The following is a 15,395-nucleotide window of genomic DNA, read 5'->3' on the forward strand; positions in this document are numbered from 1 at the left end:
TAATGCTTTTCCAACAGTCTTGAAGGAGTTCCCACATATGTCGAGCACTTGTTGGCTGCTTTTCCTTCACTCTGCGGTACGACTCATCCCAAACCATCTCAATTTGGTTGAGGTCGGGGGATTGTGCAGGCCAGGTCATCTGATGCAGCACTCCATCACTCTCCTTCTTGATCAAATAGCCCTTACACAGCCTGGAGGTGTGTTGGGTCATTGTCCTGTTGAAAAACAAATGATAGTGGGACTATGCCCAAACCAGATGGGATGGGGTATCGCTGCAGAATCTGTGGTAGCCATGCTGGTTAACTTCTCTAGGGTAGGGGGCAGCATTTTCACGTTTGGATGAAAAGCATACCCAAATTCAACTGCCAGCTACTCATCCCCAGAAGATAAGATATGCATATTGGTTTAGTAGATTTGGATTAGAAAACACTCTGAAGTTTCTACAAACTGGTTTGAATCATGTACAGTGGGGAGAACAAGTATTTGATACACTGCCGATTTTGAAGGTTTTCCTACTTACAAGCATGTAGAGGTCTGTATTTTATCATAGGTACACTTCAACTGTGAGAGACGGAATCTAAAAACAAAAATCCAGAAATCACATTGTAAGATTTTAAGTAATTAAATTGCATTTTAATTGCGTAGCATAAGTTTTGATCACCTACCAACCAGTAAGAATTCCGGTCTCACAGACCTGTTAGTTTTTCTTTTAGAACGCCTCCTGTTCTCCATCTCATTACCTGTATTTAACTGCACCTGTTTGAACTTGTTACCTGTATAAAGACACCCGTACACACTCAATCAAACAGACTCCAACTCTCTCAATGGCCAAGACCAGAGAGCTGTGTAAGGACATCAGGATAAATTTGTAGACCTGCACAAGGCTGGGATGGGCTACAGGACAATAGGCAAGCAGTTGGTGAGAAGGCAACAACTGTTGGCGCAATTATTAGAAAATGGAAGATGTTCAAGATGACGGTCATCACCTCGGTCTGGGGCTCCATGCAAGATCTCACCTCGTGGCATAATGTCATAAGGAAGAGAGGGAGTACGCCCAGAACTACCCGGCAGGACTGGTCAATGACCTGAAGAGAGCTGGGACCACAGTCTCAAAGAAACCATTAGTAACACACTACGCTGTCATGGATTGAAATCCTGTAGCGCACGCAGGTCCTGCTCAGCCAGCGCATGTCCAGGCCGTCTGAAGTTTGCCAATGACCATCTGGTGATCCAGAGGAGGAATGGGAGAAGGTCATGTGGTGAGCTGAAAAATATGACTTTGGTCTAAACTCCACTCGCCGTGTTTTTGGAGGAGAAAGAAGGTTGAGTACAACACAAAGAACACCCTCCAACCGTGAAGCATGGAGGTGAAACATAATTCTTTGGGATGCTTTTCTGCAAAGGGGACAGGACGACTGCACGTATTGAGGGAGGATGGATGGGGCCATGTATGCGCGAGATCTTGGCCAAAACCTCCTTCCCTCAGTAAGAGCATTGAAGATGGGTCGTGGCTGGATCTTCCAGCATGACACGACCCGAAACACACAGCCAGGGCAACTAAGGAGTGGCTCGTAAGAAGCATCTCAAGGTCCTGGAGTGGCTAGCCAGTCTCCAGACCTGAACCCATAGAAAATCTTTGGAGGAGCTGAACGTCCGTATTGCCACCGACAGCCCCGAAACCTGAAGGATTGGAGAAGGTATGTATGAGGAGGTGGGCCAAAATCCGTGCTGCAGTGTGTGCAAACCTGGTAATAACTACAGGAAACGTATGATCTTTGTAATTGCAAACAAAGGTTTCTGTACCAAATATTAAAGTTTCTGCTTTTCTGATGTATCAAATACTTATGTCACGCAATAAAATGCAATTTAATTACTTAAAAATCATACAATGTGATTTTCTGGATTTTTGTTTTAGATTCCGTCTCTCACAGTTGAAGTGTACCTATGATAAAAATTACAGACCTCTACATGCTTTGTAAGTAGGAAAACCTTCAAAATCGGCAGTGTATCAAATACTTGTTCTCCCCACTGTATGTGTGTATAACAGAATTTATTTAGCAGGCGAAACCCCGAGGACAAACCATTCAGAATTCTTTTTTTTTTTTAGGTCACTGTCTTTTCAATGTTTTTCATTGGGAAACCAGATTTCTAAACGACATGCTTGCAGTTCCTACGGCTTCCACTGGATGTCAACAGTCCTGAGAAATTGGTTGAGGTTATTCCTTTGTGTAATGAAGAAGTACAGCCATCTTGAGAAAGTGTCACTTCATGTGTACTGTTTGATAGAGGCGCAAGACCAGAAAGCATGCTTGAGTTTGTTTTCTTCCTGTATTGAACACAGATCATCCCGTCTTCAATTGTATCGATTGTTAACGTTAAAAAATACCTAAAGTTGTATAACAAAAGTAGTGTGACATTTTCTGGCAAAGTTTACAGGTAACCTTTGAGATATTTTGTCGTCACGTTTGAGCAAGTTGGAACCTGTCTTTTTCTGGATCAAACGCGCCAAATAAATGGACATTTTGGATATATATCGACGGAATTAATCGAACAAAAGGACCATTTGTGATGTTTATGGGACATATTGGAGTACCAACAACAGAGGCTCGTCAAAGGTAAGGCATGAATTATATTTTAATTTCTGCGTTTTGTGTCGCGCCTGCAGGTTTGAAATATGCTTATCTCTCTTTGTTTACAATGGTGCTATCCTCAGATAATAGCATCGTATGCTTTCGCCGAAAAGCCTATTTAAATTCTGAAATGTTGGCTGGATTCACAACCAGTGTAGCTTAATTTGGTATCTTTCATGTGTGATTTAATGAAAGTTTGATATTATAGTAATTTTCATAGTAATTCATTTTAATTTGGCGCGCTGCATTTTCTCAGGCTTTTTGCCAAGGGAGACTCAGATTTTTGGATATAAATATGAACTTTACCGAACAAAACATACATGCATTGTGTAACATGAAGTCCTATGAGTGTCATCTGATGAAGATCATCAAAGGTTAGTGATTCAATTCATCTCTATTTCTGCTTTTTGTTACTGCTCTCTTTGGCTCGGTTTACATTGGCGCCATGTTCAGAAATGCCTCCAAAATATCCGGAGTAATTGCAGAGAGCCACGTCAAATAACAGAAATACTCATCATAAACTTTGATGAAAGATACATGTTTTATACAGAATTAAAGATACACTTGTTCTTAATGCAACCGCTGTGTCAGATTTAAAAAAAACTTTACGTAAAAAGCACACCATGCAATAATCTGAGACGGCGGTCAGATTTAACAGCATTCCTCCGCCATGTTGGAGTCAACAGAAATACGTAATTACATCATAAATATTCCCTTACCTTTGATTATGTTCATCAGAATGCACTGCCAGGAATCCTAGTTCCAAAATAAATCGTTGTTTTGTTCGATAATGTCCATTACTTATGTCGAATTAGCTACTTTTGCTAGCATGTGTAGTACACGGGTCCAAACGCTCGCGCAGATGCAGGCAAACGTCGGACGAAAACTTCAAAAAGTTATATTACAAGTCGAATAAACTGGTCAAACTTAGTAGAGAATCAATCTTCAGGATGTTGTTATCATATATATCCAATAACGTTCCAACCGGAGCATTCCTTCATGTCTGTAAAAGTTATGGAACGCAWGGCGATYTCATGAGGAAAGCGCGTGAACAAGAACTGGCAATCTGCCAGACCAATGACTGAAACACCTCCCATACGGGAGGTATCACACTAGAGGCTTCATTCAGCGTTCTACAGACTGTTGACATCTAGTGGAAGGTGTAGGAAGTGCAAACAGATCCATATATTACAGGGAATTGAATAGGCGATGACTTTAACATCGACCAGTCTCAGAATTCTCACTTCCTGTTTGGATTTTATCTCAGGTTTTTGCCTGCCATATGAGTTCTGGTATACTCACAGACATCATTCAAACAGTTTTAGAAACTTCAGAGTGTTTTTATTAGCATCTGGGACAGAGTAGGAGGCAGTTCACTATGGGCACGCAATTCATCCATGGGCACTATGGGCAATTCATCCAAAAGTGAAAATGCTGCCCCCTATATCAAAAGAAGTTAAGAACAAATTCTTATTTTCAATGACGGCCTAGGAACCCCCTAACCCTAGGAACAGTGGGTTAACTGCCTTTGATCAACAAGTCAGAAACATTTCCTCCTTCATACTGATTAAGGACATAGATAGATAGATAGATAGATAGATAGATAGATAGATAGATAGATAGATAGATAGATAGATAGATAGATAAGATAGATAGATAGATAGATAGATAGATAGATAGATAGATAGATATACACTCAAATGTTATATGTATACATATATATACATACATACAGGAGGCAGGCAAATGCCTTTCACTAAGCTGTGTAAAGACAGACTGACAGGGGTGAGACAATTAATTTGAATGTATCTTAATGTTATTTTGTTGTTTGCAAGTGCACTATCCTTCTGACCCTATCCTGATCGCAGGCCACACCAATTTTGCCCCCGACCGGTGCATCGGCCTCATCAAGCAGCGCTTCAGAAAGACCAGATTGAACACATTGTCTGAGATTGCTGGTGTTGTGAAGGACAGCACTGTGACAGAGGTCAACATCCCACAGCTGGTTGGACTGGAGGATGGTACGGTGCAGGTGGAATGCTATGGTTGGCAACAACACCTGACTCCATACTTCAGGCCGCTGCCACAGTTCAAGCAATACCAGCACTTCAGGTGAAAATCATTTTCATTGAATTGTATGAGGTTATTCTTCTTATCTTAACTTGGGAGGTGAATTTATGTTGTGCAAGATTGTAATGTCTTCTAATTTTTCTCAATTTCTTTTGTTATTTCCTGTTTATCAGCTGTGATGCTCTGGAGCCTGGTGTTGTTGTCGCCAAGGAGTGTTCGGACTCAGTCAGGACCAGGTTTCAGCTGCTGCCCAACACTGACATCCTTCCTCCCATAGATGGTCTGCCTGTACAAGCACCACCTGGACTGGACACAGCTAGACACACATAAACTCAGCAAAAAAAGAAACATCCTCTCACTGTCAACTACGTTTATTTTCAGCAAACTTAACATGTGTAAATATGTGTGTGAACATAACAAGATTCAACAACTGAGACATAAACTGAACAAGTTCCACAGACATGTGACTAACAGAAATTGAATAATGTGTCCCTGAACAAGGGGGTGTCAAAATCAAAAGTAACAGTCAGTATCTGGTGTGGCCACCAGCTGCATTAAGTACTGCAGTGCATCTCTTCCTCATGGACTGCACCAGATTTGCCAGTTCTTGCTGTGAGATGTTACCCCACTCTTCCACCAAAGCACCTGCAAGTTCCCGGACATTTCTGGGGGGAATGGCCCTAGCCCTCACCCTCCGATCCAACAGGTCCCAGACGCTGCTCCAATGGGATTTGATCCGGGCTCTTCGCTGGCCCATGGCAGAACACTGACATTCCTTCTTGCAGGAAATCACTCACAAAAGAGCAAGTATGGCTGGGTGCAATTGTTCATGCTGGAGGGTCATGTCAGGTTGAGCTTACAGGAAGGGTACCACATGAGGGAGGAGGATGCTCTTGCCTGTACACACAGCATTGAAGATTACTGGCATGAAACACAGCTCAGTCCGATGATTGGCCTGTGACAAACTGCCACCAGACGCATGACGGACCTCCACCTCAAATCGATCCCGCTCCAGGTAACCAGGCCTCGGTGTAACGCTCATTCTTCATGATAAACGCGAATCCAACCATCACCCCAGGTGAGACAAAACCGCGACTTGTCAGTGAAGAGGCCCTTTTTGCCAGTTCCTGGTCTGGTTTACAGCAGACGGGTGGCGTTTGTGCCCATAGGCAACGTTGTTGCCGGTGATGTCTGGTAAGGACCTGCCTTACCAACAGGCCTACATGCCCTAGTCCAGCCTCGCTCAGCCTAATGGCGGACAGTTTGAGCACGATGGAGGGATGTGCGTTCCTGTGGTAACTTCGGGCAGTTGTTGTTGTCCTTCATGTACCTGTTTCCCACAAGGTGTGATGTTTCAGCTGTCTGTGAGTCTCCCTTGTAGCATTGTCTTCAGGCGTCTCACAGTCGGACATTGCAATTTGATTTGCCCTGGCCACATTTCTGCAGTCCTCATGCCTCTTGCAGCCATGCCCTAAGGCACGTTCACGCAGATGGAGCAGGGACCTGGGCATTCTTCTTTTGGTGTATGTTAGGTCAGTAAAAAGGCCTCTTTAGTGTCTAAGTTGTTTGAGAAGACTAGGGAGTTTGTGGCACGAAAGGCTATGGACAATCACATGCCCTGCACCAAAGCAAGGACAGGACAGAAACAGGCTTCTCTGAATATAGATTCCCTCTGTTCACTGTGTGGTTTTGGCACGGACCAGTCATCAGCAATATCTGCCGTGCCTCTTATTCATATACATTTCTATACTATTCACATACTCCTCTCTCTAACACCACACGCCAACGTTGCGTTACTATCTATTATCAAGCTGCTCCCCACTTTCCTCCTGCTTGTATGCAGTCTAACTACCTATCTATCACTGATATCGTATTGATATTGTTCTTGTGACATACTGGTATTATATTATTTATATTGACCACTATCTCACTTGTTTGATATTCCGTACTATGCAGGTAACCATTTGGCTGTAGTGTTTCCACCTTCTGTAGAGACCATCCATTTGGTGTACTGTGTCACCTTCTGTAGAGACCCCATCCATTTGGCTGTACTGTTTTACACCTTCTGTAGAGACCCATCCATTTGGCTGTACTGTTTACACCTTCTGTAGAGACCCAGTCCATTTGGCTGTACTGTTTACCACCTTCTGTAGAGACCCATCCAGTTGGCTGTACTGTTTGTACACCTTCTGTAGAGGACCCAATCCCATTTGGCTGTACCGTTTACACCTTCTGTAGAGACCCATCCATTTTGGCTGTACTGTTTACACCTTTCTGTAGAGACCCATCATTTGGCTGTACTGTTTACACACTTCTGTAGAGACCCATCCATTTGGCTGTACTGTTTACACTTCTGTGAGAGACCCATTCCATTTGGCATGTACTGTTACACCTTCTGTAGAGACCATCCATTTGGCTGTACATGTTTACACCTTCTGTAGAGACCCATCCATTTGGCTGTACTGTTTACACTTCTTTAGAGACCCATCCATTTGGCTGTACTGTTTTACACCTTCTGTAGAGACCATCCATTTGGGCTGTACTGTTTACACCTTCTGTAGAGAACCCATCCATTTGGCTGTACTGTTTACACCTTCCTGTAGAGACCCATCCATTTGGTGGTACTGTTTACACCTTCTGGTAGAGACCATCCATTTGGGCTGTTTATTGTTTACACCTTCTGGTAGAAGACCCATCACTTTGGGCTGTACTGTTTACACCTCTGTAGAGAACCCCATCCATTTGGCTGTACTGTTTACACCTTCTGTAGGAGACCCATCCATTTGGCTTGTACCGTTTACACCTGTCTGTAGAGAACCCATCATTGGCTGTACTGTTTACACCTTCTGTAGAGACCCATCCAGTTGGCTGCTACTGTTTACACCTTCTGTAGGAGACCCATCATTTGGATTGACTGTTTACACCTTCCTGTAGAGACCCATACCATTTGGCTGTACCGTTTACACCTTCTTGTAGAGGAACCCATCCATTGGCTGACTGTTTTAACACCTTCTGTAGAGACCCTCCAGTTTGGCTGTACTGTTTTACACCTTCTGTAGGAGACCATCCATTTGGCTTGTACTGTTTACACCCTTCCTTGTAGGAGACCCATCCCATTTTGGCTTGTTGTTTAACCTTCTGGGTAGAGACCCCATCCACTTTTGGCTCTGTTACTGTTTACACCTTCTGTAGAGACCCATCCATTTGGCTTTGTACTTTTGTTACACCTTCTGTTGAGACCCGTCCATTTACAAGATGTTGCTGGGGTTATAGCCGTTTTCACATGACCCATCAAATTTAGACAAGTATTTCTGGGTAAGAATCATCTAAGTATTTATAAAATAGTTTTATCTGGACACTTTCTGTTTACCTGATTTTCTTATTGTAAGCTTTCTACTTTACCACCTTTAATCTTTTACACAACTACCTCACTGTTTAGCACACTGACTTCACATGTGAATCCTAAAAGAGATTGGGTGGGGCTAAGGCTTAACCTTTTGTCAATAGGGGAGCTGGTTAAGCATATTTTTTTTTAGCATTTCAAAATTAAACTTGCTCGTACTCCAATTCTTGATCGTACAATATGGCATATTTTGTTATTATTGGATAGAACAACAGGGTCTATAGTTTCTATAGGAGTTGAATTTTGTCTCTGAGTGTGTGAAGAACAATTTCTACAGCACTTTTCCATGACAGGGTTCAGATTTCAGAAAATTTTTACCTCTGATTGGGGTCTGTTTATCAAGGCCACAGTGAATGCATGAAGAAACCGACACTGCGCTACGTCTTCCTCTGGGTGTCTGTACGTCATCCGTTTTCAATGAAGTGGATGGACGTTCACAGCCATTATAAATGAACCAAAATTACAGAGATCCGTTCTTTCTAAACGTGGCCTGCGAATCGCGTGAAGGCCAATTCGGACCTGTCTCGTTCCAAGTCGTTTTCTAACCAGGCAAATATGTTCTCACGGTCATGTTTCAGTCGTTATAGTTGTTAAAAACTCATAATGTAGTTGAATTTTGAACCGTTTTTAATATCAATTTATATCCGTTTAGTGCGATTTTGAGGAAATTTCTTTGTTGTGCGTTTGAAAGTTTGGACACACGTTTTTAGGATCGGTCGTTGGTGCTGGAACATTTCGAAGGGAACGAGGAACATCTATCGCACCAAAAGACGTTTATAACATAGAAAGGATACATTGCCCAAAGAATATGAATGGAAGAATCAGCTCAAAGAAGGCAATATTTAATATGGATAACCGTGTTCGTCGAAATATTTTAAACGCACATATCGGCCATTTTGGTTTGGTATAGCTTCACTTGGCCAACCTGTATTGAAAGTAAAGGATAATTTTAAAAATGTAAATCAGCGGGTTGCATTAAGAACTAATTTGTCTTCGTTCCTGTCAACCCTGTATTTTTTAAGTCAAGGTAATCAGTGATTAGCTTTTTAATTAAACTAGTATCACTCTGATAGATGACGTCAGGACATATTGAGGCTTGATTTCCTTAGTATTTTCCATTGTGTAACCACGGTTTGTAGGCTAAATATGCACTTTTCGACCAATCGTATATGTATGTTGTAAAATGATGTTAACAGGAGTGTCATCGGAAGAATTCTGAGAAGGTTAGTGACAAAAAATTAATATCTTTTGGCGGTGGTTACGTTATTAGCGCTCTTGGGCTGGACTCGATGCTCTGGTAACGTTGGACATGTCAGTATGGCTAACTTATCGATTTATTGTGTTTTCGCTGAAAAACGCTTAGAAAATCTGAAATACTGGTCTGAAATCAACAAGAACTGGGCTTTCCATTGCTTATGCTTTGGTCTATTTTTTTTGAATGTTTTATGATGAGTAAAATTGGTCATACACGTTGCTCTTATCTATGTAATTCATAGTGGATTTGTGAATGGTCGTGCAATTGTAAACTGTGATTTCTACTCTGAAAATTGCACTTTTTTCTAAAACAAAACTAATCCTTATACCATGAATATGTTATCAGGACTGTCAATCTGATGGGTTTTTTTATAGGTTTATTGGCGTATCAATATCTTAGTTGAGCCGAAATTTGGGTGATAGCAGCTGAAGAGTAAGAAACTGATGGAGTTAGAATAGTGGTTATTTTGCTAACGTGTTTAGCTAATAGATTTAACATATTTTGGTCTTCCCCTGTAACAACATTTTAAGAATCTTGAAATGGTGCTTTATTCACAAGAATCTGAATCTTTCATCTTCGTGTCTGACTTGTGATTTATGATATTTTAGATGCTACTATCTTACTTCTGAAAGCCTATGCTATCTATGCTAATCAGTGTGTGGGGGGTGCGGTGGGGTGCTCACGGATTTCCGGGTTTCTGAGGCAGTAAAAATTAAGAGGGTGGGAACAATTCTGAATGGGTGTAGACAAAGGAGAGCTCTCCAGTAGTTGTACAAACATTCAAAGGTCATTTTCTCAATTGAGGTTACAAGTGTATCAACTTTCAAAGCAGAATTACTTTCCCATTGTTCCTCAAAAATGCAGTTTATGATATAAAAGACAAGTGCCATTTTTTTATACTCCACGGAACATTCTATCACATGTTCTAGAACTCTTCTCAACATTCTATCACAATGTCCTAGACCTCTATTCGACATTATATCACAATGTCTAGAACTCTACTCAACATTCTGTCACATCATTTCGAACTCTACTGAACATTCTATCAAAGTGGTCTACAACTCTGCTCAACATTCTATCAGAGAGTTCTAGAACTGTACTCAACATTCTGTACATCGTTCTAGAACTCTACTGAACATTCTATCAAAGTGTTCTACAACTCTACTCAACATCTATCACAGGGTTCTATAACTCTACTCACATTCTATCAGAGAGTTCTAGAACTGTACTAACATTCACAACGTTCTAGCTCTACTCAAATCACAGAGGTTCTAGAACTGTACTGAGCATTCACAAACAGCATAGTCTTTGTCTAATATAAAACACAGTCCCAGATGTTTACAGACCAGTTAACAAGCTAATGTAGTCTGGCCAACGAGGTGTGCTATTAACAACATAACACTCAGTAATGACAGAGCACTCTCTCTAACACACACACACTAACACACACACACGCACACGCAAGCAACACACCACACACACACACACACACACAACAACACCCACACACAACACACACACACACAACACACACCACACACACACACACACACACACCACACACACACTCAGGCATACACTAATTTTGTCTAGCCATAAGAGAAGAGAACAGAGCTACACCCCCAGTACTTAAACCACACACACCAGTGGAGGCTCCTGAGGAGAAAACGGCTCATAATAATGGTTGGAATGAAGCAAATGGAATGCTATCAAAAACATAGTTTTCGTTTGTTTGATACCAATCCATTTACCCGATTCCATCCATCACACTCCATTTCAGCCATTAATATTAGCCGTCCTCCCTCAGCAGCCTCCACTGATACACACACACACACACACACACACACACACACACACACACACACACACACACACACACACACACACACACACACCGTTTCCAGGCATGGTAAGCAGGGGTATTATAGATGGAAAATATAGCGTAGTGAGTAGTTGTGTATGGTTAATGCTCTTATATCCTGTTGGCTGAGTTAGAGGACCTCTGTTGTCCCCCGTTTACAGCTTGTACAGCGCAGCAGGACTTCTGTTCATTAAGATCCCATTACAAACACAGTACTATAGAAGTGATAGAACTGGGTTTCAGTCAGGACACATGTATTTTACCAAAGACGGGTTGTCTTCACTGTGACCCATGACTTGAAGAAACCATGAAATATATGTTTGAGGGGGCAAGAGAACCCCATAACTTAGAAGAGAGACATATGTTTCAAGGGGGCAAGAGATTCCTATAACTAAGTGGAGACATACGTGTTCGGAGGGGGCAAGAGAACCCCATAACATAGGAGAGCTGTGTGTTATTATGGGGCAAGAGAACCCCATAACATAGGAGAGCTGTGTGTTATTATGGGGTGCAAGAGCAACCCCATAACAATAGGAGAGCTGTGTGTTATTATGGGCAAAGTAACCCATAACATAGAGAGCTGTGTGTTATTTATGGGGCAAAAGAACCCATAACATAGGAGAGCTGTGGTGTTATTATGGGGCAGAGAACCCATAACATAGGAGAGCTGTGTGTTATTATGGGCAAGACAACCCCATAACATAGGAGAGCTGTGTGTTATTATGGGGCAAGCAACCCCATAACATAGGAGGCTGTGTGTTATTATGGGGCAAGACAACCCCATAACATAGGAGAGCTGTGTGTTATTATGGGGCAAGACAACCCCATAACATAGGAGAGCTGTGTGTTTATTATGGGGCAAGACAACCCCATAACATAGGAGAGCTGTGTGTTATTATGGGCAAGACAACCCCATACATAGGAGAGCTGTGTGTTATTATGGGGCAAGACAACCCCAATACATAGGAGAGCTGTGTGTTTATTATGGGGCAAGACAACCCATAACATAGGAAGCTGTGTGTTATTATGGGGCAAGACACCCCATAACATAGGGAGCTGTGTGTTATTATGGGCAGACAACCCCATAACATAGGAGAGCTGTGTGTTATTATGGGCAAGACAACCCCATAAATAGGAGAGCTGTGTTTTATGATGGGGCAAGACAACCATTCATTCAAACGTTTCAGGGAATCAGGGATCTGGAAGATGTGCTGCACCATGAGCTGGGCCGTCTCTTTTGCAGAGGGTAACTTGGGGAGAGCAAGGAAGTGGGCGGCTTTGGAAAACTACTGTCAGGATGTCGGTGTTGCCATCAGACGGGGGGAGACGCGTGACAAAGTCCAGGGATAGGTGAGACCAGGGYCGGTGAGGAACAGGCTGAGGTTGAAGGAGACCAGCCAGAGCTTGCCGGGGAGTCTTGTTATGCACACAAATCGTGCATGCACGACGAAATCAGAGACGTCAGGAACCATAGTAGGCCAACAAAAGCATTGTTGCACAAAGGCCAGGGTCCTACGGGAACCCGGGTGGCAGGCAAGCTTGGAGGAGTGGGCCCACTCCAGAACTGAGGAGCAGCGTCAGGAACAAACATCCGGTTATTTGGGTCCCCACCTGGGTTCGGCTGGGAACGCAGCACCTCACGAACCTGRTTCCCTATTCCCCAGCTGAGTGCCGTCACCAGGCACAAGGTGGGAAGGATGGTCTCGTGTTCCGGGGGTGTAGCAGGGGCTATAGCAGCGCATCTGGCTTGACATTCTTGGATCCTGGTCGGTATGAAAGGGAGAAGTTGAACCGGATGAAAAGCAGGGCCCACCTAGCTTGCCTGGAGTTGAGACGCTTGGCGGTGCGGATATATTCCAGGTTTTTTGTGGTCGGTCCACACAATGAACAGATGTTCCGGCCCCTCCAGCCAGTGCCTCCACTCCTCCAACACCATCTTCACCGCGAGAAGCTCAAGATTCCCCACATCGTAGTTCCTCTACGTTGCATTGAGGTGTTGGGAGAAGAAGGCACAGGGATGTAACTTGAGGACCAGGGCAGAACGGTGGGACAGGACAGCCCCCACTCCAAACATCCAAAGCATCGGCATCCACAACGAACTGGCGGGACGGGTCAGGATGAACCAAGATAGGAGCTGTGGTGAAACGGTGTTTGAGATCTTAGCAGCTGGGGACCACGTGAACAGAACCTTTTGAGAGGTGAGTGCAAACAGGGGGGAAACCAGGGTGCTGTAACCCCAAATAAAGCGGCGATAAAAGATGGCGAAACTGAACACCTCCCGGAGGTCCTGGTACTCTGCGGGAATGGCGGAGAGGTCCGGGGCAACTTCCAAGCCCCCTGGAAGACGTTGCAGGGCAGGCTGCGCTGACTTCAGGCAATGAGCTTGGCAGAACGGGATCCAGCCCATAATGACACCAACAGACCAGTCAATAAGGGGATTGTGTCGCTGGAACCAAGAGAATCCAAATATAACAGGATCCTGAGGAGACTTAATAAGCAGGAATTGATCATCTCGCTGTGGTTCCTTGACACCCGTAGGTTGATGGGGGTGGTATTGTGGGTGACCCGGCCTATAGAGTACCCGTCCAGCGCTCTAACATCCATGGGAATGGAGAGGGGCTGAGTGGGGAGGCCCAGCTCGGTCGCATGGGTAGCGTACATAAAGCCGAAATCAGAGACGTCAGGAACCATAGTAGGGCCAACAAAAGCATTGTTGCACAAAGGCCAGGGTCCTACGGAACCCGGGTGGCAGGCAAGCTTGGAGGAGTGGCGCCCCCAGAACTGAGGAGCAGCGTCAGGAACAAACATCCGGTTATTTGGGTCCCCACCTGGCCTGGGAACGCAGACACTCACGAACCTGTTTCCCTATCCCCGTCGAGTGCCGTCACCAGGCACAAGGTGGGAAGGATGCGGTTCCGGGTGTAGCAGGGGCTATAGCAGCGCATCTGGCTTGACATTCTTGGATCCTGGTCGGTATGAAAGGGAGAAGTTGAACCGGATGAAAAGCAGGGCCCACCTAGCTTGCCTGGATTGGAGACGCTTGGCGGTGCGGATATATTCCAGGTTTTTGTGGTCGGTCCACACAATGAACAGATGTTCCGGCCCCTCCAGCCCAGTGCCTCCACTCCTCCAAACACCATCTTCACCGCGAGAAGCTCAAGATTCCCCCACATCGTAGTCCTCTACGTTGCATTGAGGTGTTGGGAGAAGAAGGCACAGGGATGCTACAGGGTAGCAAAATCCTGCGGATATCCGACGTCGCGTTGATCCAAGTGACGTCATCAGCGCTAACTTTGTAGCCTGTAGATCATGGAAGATCATTGGGCAGAGGAGGCTGAGGCATAGATTCAATGCTCCTACTGCTATGAGTCGGTAGGGCTGCTAGAGTCGTCGAACATGTGCGGTGCAAAGGCGTCCGAGCTCGGTTACCAGCGAGACCGGCTCGGACCCGTTAGTAACAGGATGCCCTGGTCTCGAGCGCTGAGAGGGCGAGCCCGGGTCGTAGCTTCCGACCAAGTGCGCGCGCGCGCCTGAAAGTGAGATGTATTTAACTTGGAGTACAGGCAGGAAGATGGACCAAGTCCGACGACCACTCCAAATCATCCAAGCACTCGCATCCCGCACACACACTGTGGCCGGGACGGGGTCAGGATGAACCAAGATAGGAGCTGTGGTGAAACGGTGTTTGAGATCTTAGCAGCTGGGGACCACGTGAACAGAACCTTTTGAAGGGTGAGTGCAAACAGGGGGGAAACCAGGGTGCTGTAACCCCAAATAAAGCGGCGATAAAAGATGGCGAAACTGACACCTCCCGGAGCCTCGGTACTCTGCGGGAATGCGGAGAGGTCCGGGGCAACATTCCAAGCCCCCTGGAAGACGTTGCAGGCGAGCGCCGCTGACTTCAGGCAATGAGCTTGCAGAACGGGATCCAGCCCATAATGACACCAACAGAGACCAGTCAATAAGGGGATTGTGTCGCTGGAACCAAGAAAGATCCAAATATACCGGACTCTTGAGGAGACTTAATAAGCAGGAATTGATCATTCTGCTGTGGTTCCTTGACACCCGTAGGTTGATGGGGGTGGTATTGTGGGTGACCCGGCCTATAGAGTACCCGTCCAGCGCTCTAACATCCATGGGAATGGAGAGGGCTGAGTGGGGAGGCCCAGTCTCGGA

The sequence above is a fragment of the Salvelinus sp. IW2-2015 genome, unplaced genomic scaffold (assembly GCF_002910315.2).
Source record: "Salvelinus sp. IW2-2015 unplaced genomic scaffold, ASM291031v2 Un_scaffold2999, whole genome shotgun sequence".
NCBI lineage: Eukaryota > Metazoa > Chordata > Actinopteri > Salmoniformes > Salmonidae > Salvelinus > Salvelinus sp. IW2-2015.